The sequence below is a fragment of the Leopardus geoffroyi genome, chromosome B3, assembly GCF_018350155.1.
Source record: "Leopardus geoffroyi isolate Oge1 chromosome B3, O.geoffroyi_Oge1_pat1.0, whole genome shotgun sequence".
Taxonomy (NCBI): Eukaryota; Metazoa; Chordata; class Mammalia; order Carnivora; family Felidae; genus Leopardus; species Leopardus geoffroyi.
In genome coordinates, this window is record NC_059337.1 from 60,870,030 (window position 1) to 60,883,963 (window position 13,934).

At 41.2% G+C, this 13,934-nt stretch overlaps 2 protein-coding genes across 19 annotated transcripts in view; one reads left to right on the forward strand and one right to left on the reverse strand.

Annotated features, from left to right (window-relative positions):
* Positions 1–10,188, reverse strand: part of SNAP23 (synaptosome associated protein 23) — a 36,856-nt gene extending 26,668 nt beyond the window's left edge. For 3 of the 7 annotated variants that reach the window (XM_045448037.1, XM_045448034.1, XM_045448032.1), the window contains exon 1: positions 10,062–10,188. The gene's annotated coding sequence lies outside the window, so the exon portion shown is untranslated. Of the gene's footprint in view, positions 1–8,891; positions 9,021–10,061 lie in introns of those variants that run through there. The other 4 variants (XM_045448038.1, XM_045448033.1, XM_045448035.1 and 1 more) reach the window with 3 other exon arrangements.
* A 2,991-nt stretch (positions 10,189–13,179) lies between these two features.
* ZNF106 (zinc finger protein 106) overlaps positions 13,180–13,934 on the forward strand; it is a 61,652-nt gene continuing 60,897 nt past the window's right edge. For 5 of the 12 annotated variants that reach the window (XM_045448042.1, XM_045448039.1, XM_045448041.1 and 2 more), the window contains exon 1: positions 13,180–13,382. The gene's annotated coding sequence lies outside the window, so the exon portion shown is untranslated. The remainder of the gene's footprint in view (positions 13,383–13,934) is intronic. The other 7 variants (XM_045448040.1, XM_045448047.1, XM_045448048.1 and 4 more) reach the window with 3 other exon arrangements.

Sequence of the window (13,934 nt, forward strand, 5' to 3'; positions counted from 1 at the left end):
AGTAGATTTTGAACCTTCCCAGGTGACTCCAATGTGCAGTCAAGGCTGAAAACCACTATTTTTTATTTTATTTTTTTAAGTTTATTTATTTATTTAGAGAGAGACGGCAAAGAGAGAGAATCCCAAGCAGGCTCTGCACCATCAGCACCGAACCCAACATGGGGTTCAAACTCACAAAACCACGAGATCATGACCTGAGCTGAAACTGAGTCAAGAGTCAGATGCTTAACTGACTGAGCCATCCAGGTGCCCCTGAAAACCAGTGTTTTAGATCAAAGTTGATATTTTTAAAAATGTAGAGTCAGGTATTATCAATGATATCCTACCCTGTTATAATTCTGGTACCTAATGGAGGGGAGGGAAAAAAGTATCATTTAACAATGCAGGACAAGAATAACTTAGCCTTCAGTAAGTTAAGCACTGAATTACATATGACCCAGCAAATCTATTCCTAGGTACTTTAGAGAGAAATGATAATGCACATCCACATGAAAACTTGTACATTAAATGCTTAAAGCAGCATTATTGCTAACAGTCAAAAAGCAGAAAACCCCCAAATGTTCACATAATGGAATATCATTCAGCCATAAGAAGGAATGCTACATGCTACAACATGTATGAGTCTTGGAAGCATCATTCAATTAACAAAACCAGATACAAAAGACCCGTATAGTATGATGTCACTTATGTGAAATGTCCAGAATAGGCAAATCCATAGAGACAAGAAGTAGATTAGTGATTGCCAGAGGATGGGGGAAAAAGGGAAAGGACTAACTACTGATAGGTACAGGGCTTGTTTTGGAGGTGACAGAAATGTTTTGGAATTAGTGATGATAGCTGCACAGCATTATTAATATACTAAAAGCCACTAAATTGTGTACTTTATTACTTTAAAAACTTTTTTTAATGTTTATTTTTGAGAGAGACAGTACTAGCAGGAGAGGGGCAGAGAAAGAGACAGGGAGACACAGAATCTGAAGCAGGATCCAGCTCTGAGCCGTGAACCACGTGATCATGACCTGGGCCGAAGTCAAACGCTTATCCATCTGAGCCACCCAGGTGCCCCTAAGTTGTATACTTTAAATAGTGAACTTTAACATTATGTGAATTATACCTCGATTTATAAAAAATTGAAAAAAAAAATAACTTCAGGATGGAGAAAGAATATTTGGAAGAAGCAGTCAAGTAAAAGTAAACAGTATGAGTGAGAATCAAAAGGAAGAAAGAAATCATTAATTTTGTAGCTTTTCCTATGCTGAACAATTTTCTGCCATAGCATAAAATATGGAGATTCACTTAAAATAATTGATAGTAGCTATCTATAGAGTAGGCACCATTGAAATACAAAACTTGTACTTTATGTTCAATGGCTCCCCTCCTTTCTTCTCCAGGAAGAAAAATGGTGGTTGGAAAAGAGGATAGAACAACCACGTCAAGAAATAAACCCAACGTACTTCTTTATTCAGATATAAGTATCTTTGTGTTTAAAGCAACTTCTGGGTGGGGTGCCTGGCTGGCTCAGTTGGAGGAGCATGCAATTTTTTTTTTTTAATTTTTTTTAATGTTTATTTTTGACAGAGAGAGCGCGCGTGCGCGCATGAGCAGGGGAGGGGCAGAGAGAGAGAGAGACGCGGCATCGGAAGCAGGCTCCAGGCTCTGAGCTGTCAGCACAGAGCCCGACGCGGAGCTGGAACCCACAGACCGCGAGATCACAACCTGGGCCGAAGTCCGACGCTCAACCGACTGAGCCACCCAGGCACTCCAGGAGCATGCAATTCTTGATCTTGGGGTTGTGAGTTCCAGCTCCACATGAGGTGCAGAGATTAGTTAAATAAATAAAAACTTTAAAAAATTTTAAAACAGCTTCTTGGAATTCTGAAAACATGCCTTTCCACATCTTTAAAAGGAAAAAGAGTCCAAGTTTTCTGTCAAGGAGAGAAAAAAACTTAAAAATTTTTTTTAACGTTTATTATTGACAGACAGAGCATGAGTGGGGGAGGGGCAGAGAGAGGAGGAGGAGACACGGAATCTGAAGCAGGCTCCAGGCTCTGAGCTGTCAGCTTTGAGCCGAACATGGGGCTTGAACTCACAAACCGCGACATCATGACCTCAGCCAAAGTCAGACACCTAACCAACTGAGCCACCCAGGTGCCCCGAGAAAAAAACTTTTTTTAATTGGCACTTCTGGCTGTTATTAATAACTAGTACAAGAGAAAGTGAAATTTAAAGAAGACAACATCAAAATCATTATTTACATGTTAGTGTATCTAAAAATGCTGAACTGTTTTTTGAGACTTAAAATGGTCATTATACAGGTTAAGCACCATTATTTTCTACCAATAAATCTTAATGCCACATTAAAAAATGTGTATAGTTTAAATATTAAAGGCCAAATTGGGGCGCTTGGGTGGCTCAGTCGGTTGAGCATCCAACTTCAGCTCAGGTCACGATCTTAGGCTTCCTGAGTTCAAGCCCTGTGTCAGGCTCTGTGCTGACAGCTTGGAGCCCGGAGCCTGCTTCAGACTCTGTGTCTCCCTCTCTCCCTGCCCCTAACCCACTCACATTCTGTCTCTGTCTCTCTCAAAAATAAATAAACATTAAAAAAATTAAATTAAATTAAATAAAGGCCAAAAATGGAAATGCCCACCCCAGCTTAAATGAGATGGAATGAAAATATTTTAAAAATTTTACAGATGATTTTTATTTGCCTTACACAATAATGCATTTTCTAAATTTTCTGTAAAGAATCTTTTTAAAAATTAATTAATTTATTTTGAGAAAGACAGAGACAGTGCAAGTTGGGGAGGGGTAGAGAGAATCCCAAGAAGGCTCCGCACTGGCAGAGCAGAGCCCAATGTGGGGCTCAAATGCACAAACCGTGAGATCATGACCTGAGCTGAAACCAAGAGTCAGACGCTTAACCAATTAACCACCCAGGTGCCACTTTTCTAAATTTTCTTTAAAAGGATTTATTTTACTTGTAAGTTTTTATTTTAATTCCAGTTAACAGTGTTATATTAGTTTCAGGTGTACAATATAGTGATTCAAAAATTCCATACATCACCTGGTACTCATCACGACAAGTATACTCCTTAATCCCGATTACCTATTTAACCCAATCCCTCACCCCCTTCCCAAAAAGTTGTAAACATATACTGGTTTTATAGATAGGTTTCACAATACTCTATTACTCTGTAACTACATTAACAGCAAGTCTATGCAATAACTATAAATCATTGATAGTGAAAAACTCTAAAAGATAAAAAATGTTGCAAGTTCCAAATGACACAAGAAATAGTGATATAAATAGTATTTTTTTTTTTTTAGCATTCAGGATGTCTGTGGGTAGTTCAATTCCCACATCTATAAAATTAAAGTTTTCTTGACCACTGTTTAGAATAAAATGATGATTTTTAAAAACCAAAACTCTCAAAAGATAATGCAATATATACAAGAAACTTTAAAATTTTTCCTACTCTTTGGCCTTGTTCTGTTCTTAACAATGTAGAAGTAAATCACAGATACAAAGATACATTAGCCCCAGTTTTATTTATTTATTTATTTATTTATTTATTTATTTATTTTTGGCGGGGGTGGGGGGTGGGGGGAGGGAGAGAACGGGCAGGGGAAGGGCAGAGGGAGAGAAAGAATCCCAAGTGGGCTCTGCGCTGTCAACACAGAGCCCTGGTTGGGGCTTGATCTCATGAACCATGAGATCATGACCTGAACCAAAATCAAGAGTCGGATGCTTAATAGACTGAGCCGCTCAGGCATCCCAATTCCAGTATTATTTATAATGTAAACAAAACAAAACAAAAGGAAGCCACTAAGGAACCAATGTGGCCACTAAGCCACAAAGGAACCAATGATAGGGGATATGACTGAATAATTATGGTATAACTACATGATGGAATATTATTTAGCCCTCTAAAATTATTTTTGAAGATTTGGGTTCTTCTATATTTTATTTTAATCAAATCTATATATGTACATGGTTTGAGAAGTCAAATAGTTTCACAACAGTAATAAATAGCAATTCCTCTGCTCTCCCTCATACCCCAAACCAATTCCTGCTCCCAGGACCCCAACAGCAAAATTTTCAACAGTATTAGTTATTTCAGTGTTTAATCCCAAATTCCTAAATCATATGCTTCATATGCTTCAATTCTGGATATCACCCACAAACTCTCTACAATGAACATAATTAGCTCTTATACCTCCCCATCTCCTAGTTTTATATTTGCCCTTAAAAACTGGCTGGCTAATAAATTCTTGGCTGGAAATCAGAAGTCCTGAAGCAACAAAGAAATCTGTTTAACTGTGGCTATCTCAGTCAAATGTAAATGACCTAAATATCTTTCCTTCAGGGGTGCCTGGATGGCTCAGTTGGTTGACCATCCAACTTTAGCTCAGGTCATGATCTCACAGTTCATGAGTTTGAGCCCCATATGGGGCTTGCTGCTGTTAGCGCAGAGCCTGCTTCGGATTCTCTGTCCCTCACCCCCACCCCCCCCCCCAAAAATGAATAAATATTTAAGGGAAAAAAAAGCCTAAAAACAAAAATTTTCCTTCAAAGAACATTTTTATTAATCCCAAGGAACAAGGGTTCCATGGAACATGACTTGGAAACTACTAACCTACTGAAATTTCTGCTTAATTTATCAGTTATATGGGAACAAAGTTTCTGTTCAATTCTTATCTCAGAGAATAGTCTCTGAAAATAAACCTCAGAGGTCATCTAGTCTAACTTATTTATGCTAAGAGAATAAAATGCAATACTTCTGGCTCTTTCCATAATACATAATCCTTCCTAGGGGAGGGGGGTGGTCCTTCTTGGAACAGACCTGACAATAACTGAAGAGGTAACAGTTCGCAGATGAGAACTGTTGTCTTAGAAGGGCACGCCAAACCAGGACCCAACTGAAGAGGAAAACAAGGCCAAGGTTGTCAGAAGAGAATGTGGTGATACCTAGCTATGGTGACTCCCCCATAAGAGCTGAGAATTCCCTCACACTGGTGGATGGAGAGTCTAAGAGAAAGCAGTTATTAGCAGAAACCTGTGGTTTTAGGAGGGCATGCCAGACCAGGGCCCAACTGAAGAGGAAAACAAGGCCAAGTTTGTTGGAAGAGAATGTGGTGACATCTAGCTATGGTGACGGCCTCAGAAGAGCTGAGAATTCCCTTGCGCTGGTAGATGGAGAGTCAGCAGCCTACCTAGTCTGGAGGCTTGGCAGAAAGAAATCCCAGTCCCAGAATACATCCCTCTTCATTCATTCCACAAACATTTTTCAAGTATTTGCTATCAAGTAAGGGAACATTTTTTTTTAAATATTTGTTTATTTTTGAGAGACAGAGAGAAAGAGACAGAGTGTGAGCGGGGGAGGAGCAGGGAGAGAGATACAGAAACTGCAGCAGACTCCAGATGCGGGGCTTGTACTCACGAACCGCGAGATTATGACATGAACCTAAGTCAGACGCTTAACAGACTGAGCTACCCAGGTGCCCCACGTTTAAAAGGAAGAAGGAAAGGATGCTCACACACAAAAAGTACAGGTGTACAGTATTTCAAAATACTCAAAATACTCTAGGTTATACCAAAAAGAGTCCATGCTCTGATTAGGAAATTTAATTATTTCTGAAGGCATTTAGATGAGAGCTTTACTCATGTTAAGATTAGTTTCCTCCTTTTACTTCCTCTCTCAAGGTTCTTTTCTACTTCCTTCTATGGGAACAACTTTAACCATTCTTATGAAGCTCAAAAACTATGTAAATAGAAGAAGTACACCACTAAATCATATCTATTAAACATCTTGGTTTCAAAGGGCACTGAAGCACATGATTCAAGGCAGAAACCATACTGAGTGAGAAAATACCACTGAAAGTCAGGAATCAAAAGATCAAAATTACACTTCAGCTTTACAGAAGCACAGTTTATAACTTAATTGCTGATGTCCAACACCTAGTATTCAAGTCCTGGAACTTCCCTAATTCTATTCTAAGTGAACAGAACATAATTCTAGGGAGGTAGACCTATATGTGATTATAATCACATTGTTGAACTGAATCACACTGTTGAAAAGAAAGGCTATGGAAAAAGAAAAGGAATGCTCTATGGGAGTTAGGAAAAAGGCTCAAGAATGCAGCATTCATTCTCCAGGTTGGAAAGACATACAATCTGGCAGACTTAAGAACGCTATCTGCTAAGGAGACAGCAAGTGCGAGGTAGGCACAAAGCTTCACCTTGCCTGAATAAAGTATTTACCCAAATCATCCAGGTATTTTGGCTCCGAGTCCAAGTTCACCTAGAAGTTTTCTGGTTAGCTTCTCAAATATTCTGACAACAGGAATCATATGCCAGAGATAGAGAACAGTAGCACTCAGGTCCCCGGAAAATATCTCCTCACAATAGGTTAAAAGAGTGACACACATTCTTGTTAATACAATAGGCAATACAGTGTGGTGGCTAAATGCCCAATACTTGGAGACATAATGTTTTTAAATCCTATTGTTTAATTTACTTCTTTGTGCTTCAGTTTTCATTAAATGAGAATATAATGTTTATTGGAGCATTATAAGGATTGAGTTAATTCATGCAAAGCATTTAAACCTTGGCTGGCATGGTTTATAGTGCTCAACAAAGCTACTATAATTTTTCATAATAGTTATTAAACATCTCTTGTGATTTTGATTTGGGAACCAAAATCCAAGCATGATCAACCCTAAAAAAATTGTGATTTTGCACTATCAAAGAAGTGTCACAATGTAAGGACTCAGTAGTCCTTATATTACATACGCAGTAATATATTGTATGTATGTGCGTACAGAGTGGGTAGGGTGGGGAGACACAGGAGACAGGTTGTGAAGGGCTTTGTATACTCTACAAAGAAGTTGGGAATTTTATTTTATAAGCTTTAAGAGGCCATCTAAATGTAATCTCCGTTATCAAAGCATTGTTCAAATAAATTTAAATTCAAGTTACAGATCTCACAAAAATCAATATGATGAGGGGACTCCAGAAAAATACACTCATCAGTGATATAAATATTTTAGTAGCAATACAACCTAAATTGAAATCAAAACCAAAATGTCAGTGAATTTAAATGAGGGCAAATAGAACCCCACCTCCACCCCCAGTCTTACAAAAAGAACAGTACATGCTGTTTCCTGGCTCTACAATCCACTTCCTCCAATTGTTGGGAGGCACTGGATCCATCTGTGTCAAGTCTCTACCCACCACAACAAAGAAAAGACCAGTCCTTGTCATCTAGTCCTCTCTCGATCTACAGAGCTACAAACAAAATATGGCACTAGAATAAAAAAGTTCAGCACTCTTGGATGCAAGCAACATCATATATTATAAATATACATAACGCTAAGTATAAACACAACTAAAAAAACACTCTTCCAGAATGTTTAAAACACAGGAACGAAAGGAAGAAAAAAAAGCACCTTAATTCAGAAGAAAAAAACCAAACAGTAGCTGATTTCACTAAAATGTCAAAGAGCTAACATCCTCTTTTTTCCCTTTTGCTATTCTAATCTACTTTCATCTGGTGAGACCAGATAAGTTTACTAGAATTGTGTCACAACAGTGAATGCCATCACTGGGTCCAGTGGCCTAAACCAATCCTTGATTTTAAAGTGGGTAGGTTATGGGTTGCCTGGGTGGCTCAGGGTTAAGCATCTGACCAGTTCAGGTCATGATATCAAGGTTTGTGAATTCAAGCCCCACTTCAGATGAGCTCCGCTTCTCTCTCTCCTCTCTCTCTGCCCTTCATGGGATTCTCTCTCTCTCTCTCTCTCTGCCTCCTTGATCACTTGTGCCCTTTCTCTCTAAAAAAATTTTAAAAATAGACTGAGTAGGTTAGTTCCAAAGCAGTATTTTCCAGAGTGCAGAGTAAGAACACAAGATGATTTCAGCTGTTATATAAGCAATAGTTATGTATTTAAATAGTTTTTATTTTTCGGGGCGCCTGGGTGGCTCAGTCGGTTAAGCATCCGACTTCAGTTCAGGTCACGATCTCACGGTCCGTGAGTTCGAGCGCGTCGGGCTCTGGGCTGATGGCTCAGAGCCTGGAGCCTGCTTCCAATTCTGTGTCTCCCTCTCTCTCCGCCCCTCCCCCATTCATGCTCTGTCTCTCTCTGTCTCAAAAACAAATAAACGTTTAAAAAAAATTTTTTTTAAATAAAAATAAAAAAAATAAATAGTTTTTATTTTTAATTATTTTAAATGTTTATTTACTTATGGGGAAGGGGGTGCAGAGCCCAATGTGGGGCTCAAACTCATGAACTGTGAGATCATGACCTGAGCCAGAATCGAGTCAGATGCATAACCGACTAAGCCACCCAGATGCCCCTAGCAATAGTTACGCATTTAAGTTACATGTATATTATAACATATACTAGAAAAGGGAATAAAATACATAAAAACCATGATTTCACAGATTATCACTTTGGAAAAGTGTAATGTTGAAAACAAATCTATTAAAAACATGAAATATTGCAGATGATCTTCTAAAAGGCAAATTTTACAATGGTGGTATGGTTCATGATGGGTGATATACTGACAGTTGTCCCATGAACAACTTGGGCCTGTTTCTTTGTTTACCTGCTTCCATCTAGGTTCAAGGCTGTGTTCCGAATAATTAGAAAAGGTGTGACCTTTAGTTAAGTGAGCTTGCTACTATGTTTAAGCAAACACTACTATTTACAGGAAAGAGTGTTATACTGTTAAGAATAGTGTCTATAGGAAAGAGTGTTAAGAAAATAATGGCACAATAATCCACTGCTATCCTGGAACTAGAATAACAGCAATTTTCTAGTGTATACCCATATACCACAAGCACCCCGCCCCCCAAAAACCCAAAAACAAAAATAAAAAGCCTACTAACACTGATAAATATTTGAGCTGTAGGCTGTTGCATGATCATTTCATTCACTTTCACATCATCTGTCAAAGGAGCATGGTAATTGTGAGAAGAAGTGTTTCTTCTAATATCTATATGAATATATTCTTTCTCATTACCTTTGGCCAAAGGAACAAAAGACAATTAACCATTAGATGCTTTAGGCATCAACTGTGATTATGGAAGAAACATTATTTTTTAAAAATCTTACTATGAAATATTTTAAGGTTAGATTTCAAAGTATTCTAGCTAATGAGATCCCATGCATTTAAAGTGTGGTATTTTCCAGGCTAGGCAAGAACGTGGGAGAACCATTTCTACCTGACCATATTTTACCTGCACATCTGAAAGCCAGTCTTAAGGGCACATGGAATAATATTCCTCTCAATTCTTGAACTATCTGCTACTAAGAAGCTATATTATTTTCACATGGCCAAGGGAACGTTGTCAGAAGCTACCAGTATCCAAACAGCCCTCTCCAGTCGTCCACCTACTCCCTAAAGATGACTAGCAAAAGGCAAAACGACACTCCCTTCTCATCTTCCTTTCCCAACTTTGACGTCTTTCGGTTTTCTCTACTCTCATGTACCTTTCCTAATACTGTAGTGATTAACGACTTAAAAAAGGTTGAAATGAAACAGTACTTTCCAGTACTCTCCCCCTACCCACAACAACTCCAGGCTGGAACTGTGAAATTCGTTTTACGGATCCTTCGTGCGTCCGCAGTACAGCCACGAGGTAAGAATGGACTTTCCTAGAGAGCCTGAACTCTCCAATGCCACGAACCTCAGAGACCTTCAAATAACTAGTTCAGAGTTATCTGATCACTTGTGGTCACCGTACATACAGTCTTCTAATCACGACCACAGCAACACTGTAGAGGAGAGGGAGTGGGAGTTTACCTCTGCTTGGTTTTGAGGAGGGGACCAACGAACCACCACCCCACCACCCTTCCTCCGCCGCCCCTCGGTAGTTTCCTGGCGCCTCGCGTCCTTGCTCTGGGCCCGACCTGCCCAGTAGAGGCAAGAGCACTTCCCCCCCTCCCCTTAAGCCCGACCCCACGAACTTTTAAACACAATAGTACTCCTTCTTCTTGGGACCTGATCCCAATCTTCAACCCGACTAGCTCCCTCAAACCCACTCCTGGAAGCTCACCAACCAGTTCCGGCCACTCCTCTCGCGCCGCAGCGGCTCGGACACCCCCAGCCCGGACTTGGAGCTGCCTCCTCCTAGCGCCTGCGCGCGCCGGGCCCGCGCGCCTGCGCACTTCCCCGGCCGCGCGGGCGCGGACACACCCCTGGAGCCGGAGCCAATCACCGTCTGAGGGGTTTAAATCTCCCTGCCACGCAGGCGAAGAGCCTGGGGAGTCGCCCGTTAACCGGATAATTCGAATCCCTCCCAAAGGTGGGATATATTCATGCAACAAACATTTGTCGAGGGCAAGCCATCTGCTGGATGATTGCTGAAGAAAAGGAGACAAGAATGCCTTCCTCGCCCTCCAGGATCTTTTGATCTATCTAGATTGGAGATCGATATGTAAACAAATAATAGTGGGTAGAATTTAGTGAGTGGCATCAGGAAGTCCGAGGCGGAGTCGGTGCACAATGAAAGCTGCGCCTTATCCTTAGGGATGTCTGGAAGGGTTCCCAGAGAAAGCGACTTTTCAATCAGGAAGGCTAAGTAGGAATTCTCCCAGAAGTCTGGGATAGAGAGTGATAGTTTTCCAGCCTGCGGAAACAGCCTTTGCCATTAGGAACATAGTACTTTCTGTAAATTCCTTGTAGTTCATTCTGCTGAGAGGCTTAGAGCTCATCGTGTATCTCCAGGTGAAGTGGGGAATAACCCTTAAATAGTCGGCAACGGGCTAGATCTTGGTAGGTCTTGCACTTTATACTGGACTTTAGTGTGCAAGCTTAAGTGAGCCTGGACTTTATACTATGGCTACAGAAATCCATTGAAGGGTTTTAAACAGGTCCAGGAACTCTTCTGGGTACCTCTAAGAATAGAGCACAGTGCTGGAAATTAATAATTAAAAAAAATAATAACAGCACTTCGAAGGAATCTACTTCTAAGGGTCAGGAAAGTGAACCCTGAGAAATATCTTTTGTATATTGTAACACAGAGGTCATTGGTGATCTTAGTGAAAGCTATGTGGTGGAATGATTAAGTTGAAAGATAGATTGCAGCAATTTCGAGAGAGGGGAGGTGCAAAAGTAGGGAGAGGTTATAAAATGCTTTTGGAAAGTTAGGCCTTGACAGACAAGGGGTCAAAGTTTTTGTTTCTGTTGTTTGGATTTTTGTTAGAATTAAGACAGGAGAAACTTGAGCATGATAGGTAACATACAACTGAGGGGAAAAAATAGTTGAATAAACAGAAGTGTTAGTAGGTAAAGATCTTGAGAGAATAAGAGTAGAGACAATCCAAAGTACTGGTGGGAGGAATGGTGTTGGAAGAGAAATAAAGATATCTCCTCAATTATAATAAGAGGAAGTATGTGTCTGTAAGTGTGTATGTTTAGTAACAGGAAGTTAAAGAAGTTCTCATCTGATGACCTCTGTTTTCTTTGTGAAATAGGAGATGAGGTCATTTGCTAATAGAAAGGGAGTTGGGGGTTTTAAGGAAAGTGGAGAAGTTTTCGAATATGGTTGTATAAAGTGACAGAACAAGTTGATCAGAGAAAGACTGGAGGACTGGTGTCAGTGTCAAGGGCCTGTATAAGATTGGTAAAAATGAACTCTCCCTCTTCTATCTTGGTGTGTGGCTTTCTTAAGCACCAATCACTTCTTATAGGCAGAAGTGGACAAAATGTATGGTTGAGTTTATTTATGGTGTATTTATCCATGGTGTAATGCCATGGTTCTCAAACAGGAACATTTTTGCCCTTGAGCGGACATTTGGCAGTGTCTGGAGACATTTTTGATTGTCAAGACGACAGGGATTGGGGTGGCGGATATAAAGGGGATACTATAGGCATTTAGTATCCCGGAATGCTAAGTATCCTGCAATGCACAGGACAGCCCAAGAATCATCTCCAAAATATCAATAGTGCCAAGGTTAAGAAACCCTGATCTAGGATTACCTTGATGCTCACCAATGGCTGACCTTGGTCTTCTACAAGCTTTTCTTTGGACTATGGCCCTCAGCTTATAGGGTAAAGTAGTCCTTCCATTGCATGCCTTTAAAGGAGAGTAGAATGAGCAGCATACCTCAGACCTTGAGTGTTTAGAAGAATTGTGATGTCACAAACACACAATTAGAATAGTTCCTCAATCCTTTAGAAGCAAATCTGGGGGCGCTTGGGTGGCTCAGTCAGTTGAGTGTCTGACGTCGCTTAGGTCATGATCTCACAGTTTGTGAGGTCAAGCCCCGTATCAGGTTCTCTGCTGTTAGTGCAGAGCTGGCTGATCCTTTGTCCCCCTATCTCTCTGCCCTCCCCCTGCTTGTGTGCGTGCTCTCTCTCTCTCTTTCTCAAAAAAAAAACATAAAAAAAAAAAAAAAGGGTTCTAAGCAAGTCTGGACTTACACATAGATGAAGGTGCTTGCTTTGATTTTAGGTATTGCAGGTCTTGTTAAACATAGACATTATCAGAAGCTCAATAATATGGGAGGAGTAACACTTCACAACATTATTAATCCTAATGTAACTTGGTTTATCTGATTATTTGTAGTCACTAAAATAGGGAATGTGTATGGGCTAAGTTTAATAAAGAAAATAAATATATTAAATATTAATAAAAAATATAATCATTGATATTCATGTATTGTTCGCTCTTTGACAGGCACCCATTCATGGATAGGAACGTGACCTATATTATGTCTTTTAATCCTAGCAACGTCCTGAGAGATAGCATTATCTTAATTTTAACTGTGAAGAAACTGAGGTTCCAAGAAAACTTGTAATTTGCCCAAAGTCATAAGTTACTAGCGGCTAGATCAAAATTTGAACTCAGATCTGTCTGTCCTCAAGCTCTTGCAACATCCATTAAATTTCAGTAAATTTTCCAAGGCAGGAATGGTTGGAAATGTAGCTTAAACAATTGCCACTGCATAAAGGGAATGCTGGGGATTTAGGAAGAGAGTAGAAGCAAAAGGAAGGCCGGGGAAGAACAAAGAGAAAGAAAAAGGAATGAGGAAGGCTAGTCACAACTGAGTTCAGTGCAGCAGAGTAACTTCCTCAAGCTTGCCTGCCGGTCTTTGATCTTTTTGCGTAAAGCTTCTTTCCCCTGTGTCCGTTGTTCACTCTCATGTGTTCAAATAAAGCTAGATTATTGAGAAAGGCGGACAGCAAAGGGAAAAAAAAAGGGGAGCGTGACGGTGGCGGTGTGCGCCTGCGCGCTGGCGGCGGCGGCGGCGGTGCCCGGCGGGGAGGGGGTCCGGAGTGGGCCGCCGGACCCAAAACTGAGTGGGGGGGCCTCAGGGAGTCCCCTCGCCGGGATCTTGGCGGCCTGATGGAGTAGGAGGGGTCGGCTGTGAGTGTGAGTATCGAGGGTCGGGCTGCGTTGAGGCGTTTCGGAACGGGAGGGTCCCGGTGGTCCGCGCCTAAGGTTCGGGGCTGCAGGACGTGGCCGGGTTTTTGCTCGTGCAGGCTGCGGCACAGGGGCAACCCCCTTCTCCCGGAGCCCGCGCGGTTTACGGGCAGGCGGTGCTTCTGGCTTCGGGATACAGATTCTCGCGGGGGCGTTCCGACTCTACTTCCAGCCCCGGCAGGAAACGTGCCTGCAAGAACCTTGACCTTTAGGGGAGGCCGCTGACCTCCTTCGGTCCCCGGTTCCGCAGGGATCCCTCAGACCCAGGTGCTTAAAGGCCTCCGGGTCACAGGCCAGGGACACCTTTCGACCTCTTGTGACTGACAGCCTCCGTTCTTTTTCCTCCTTCCGTCTTCTTTCCGTTTGGGATGCGTCTTAATAATAGCTACGATTTATGGAGGGCTTACTACGTGTCAAGCTAGTATTTAGTCTGAATCTCGGTGCATAATTATGGGGAGGAGATGCTTTGCACTCAAATGCTTTGAGTCTGTTCAATTTAAT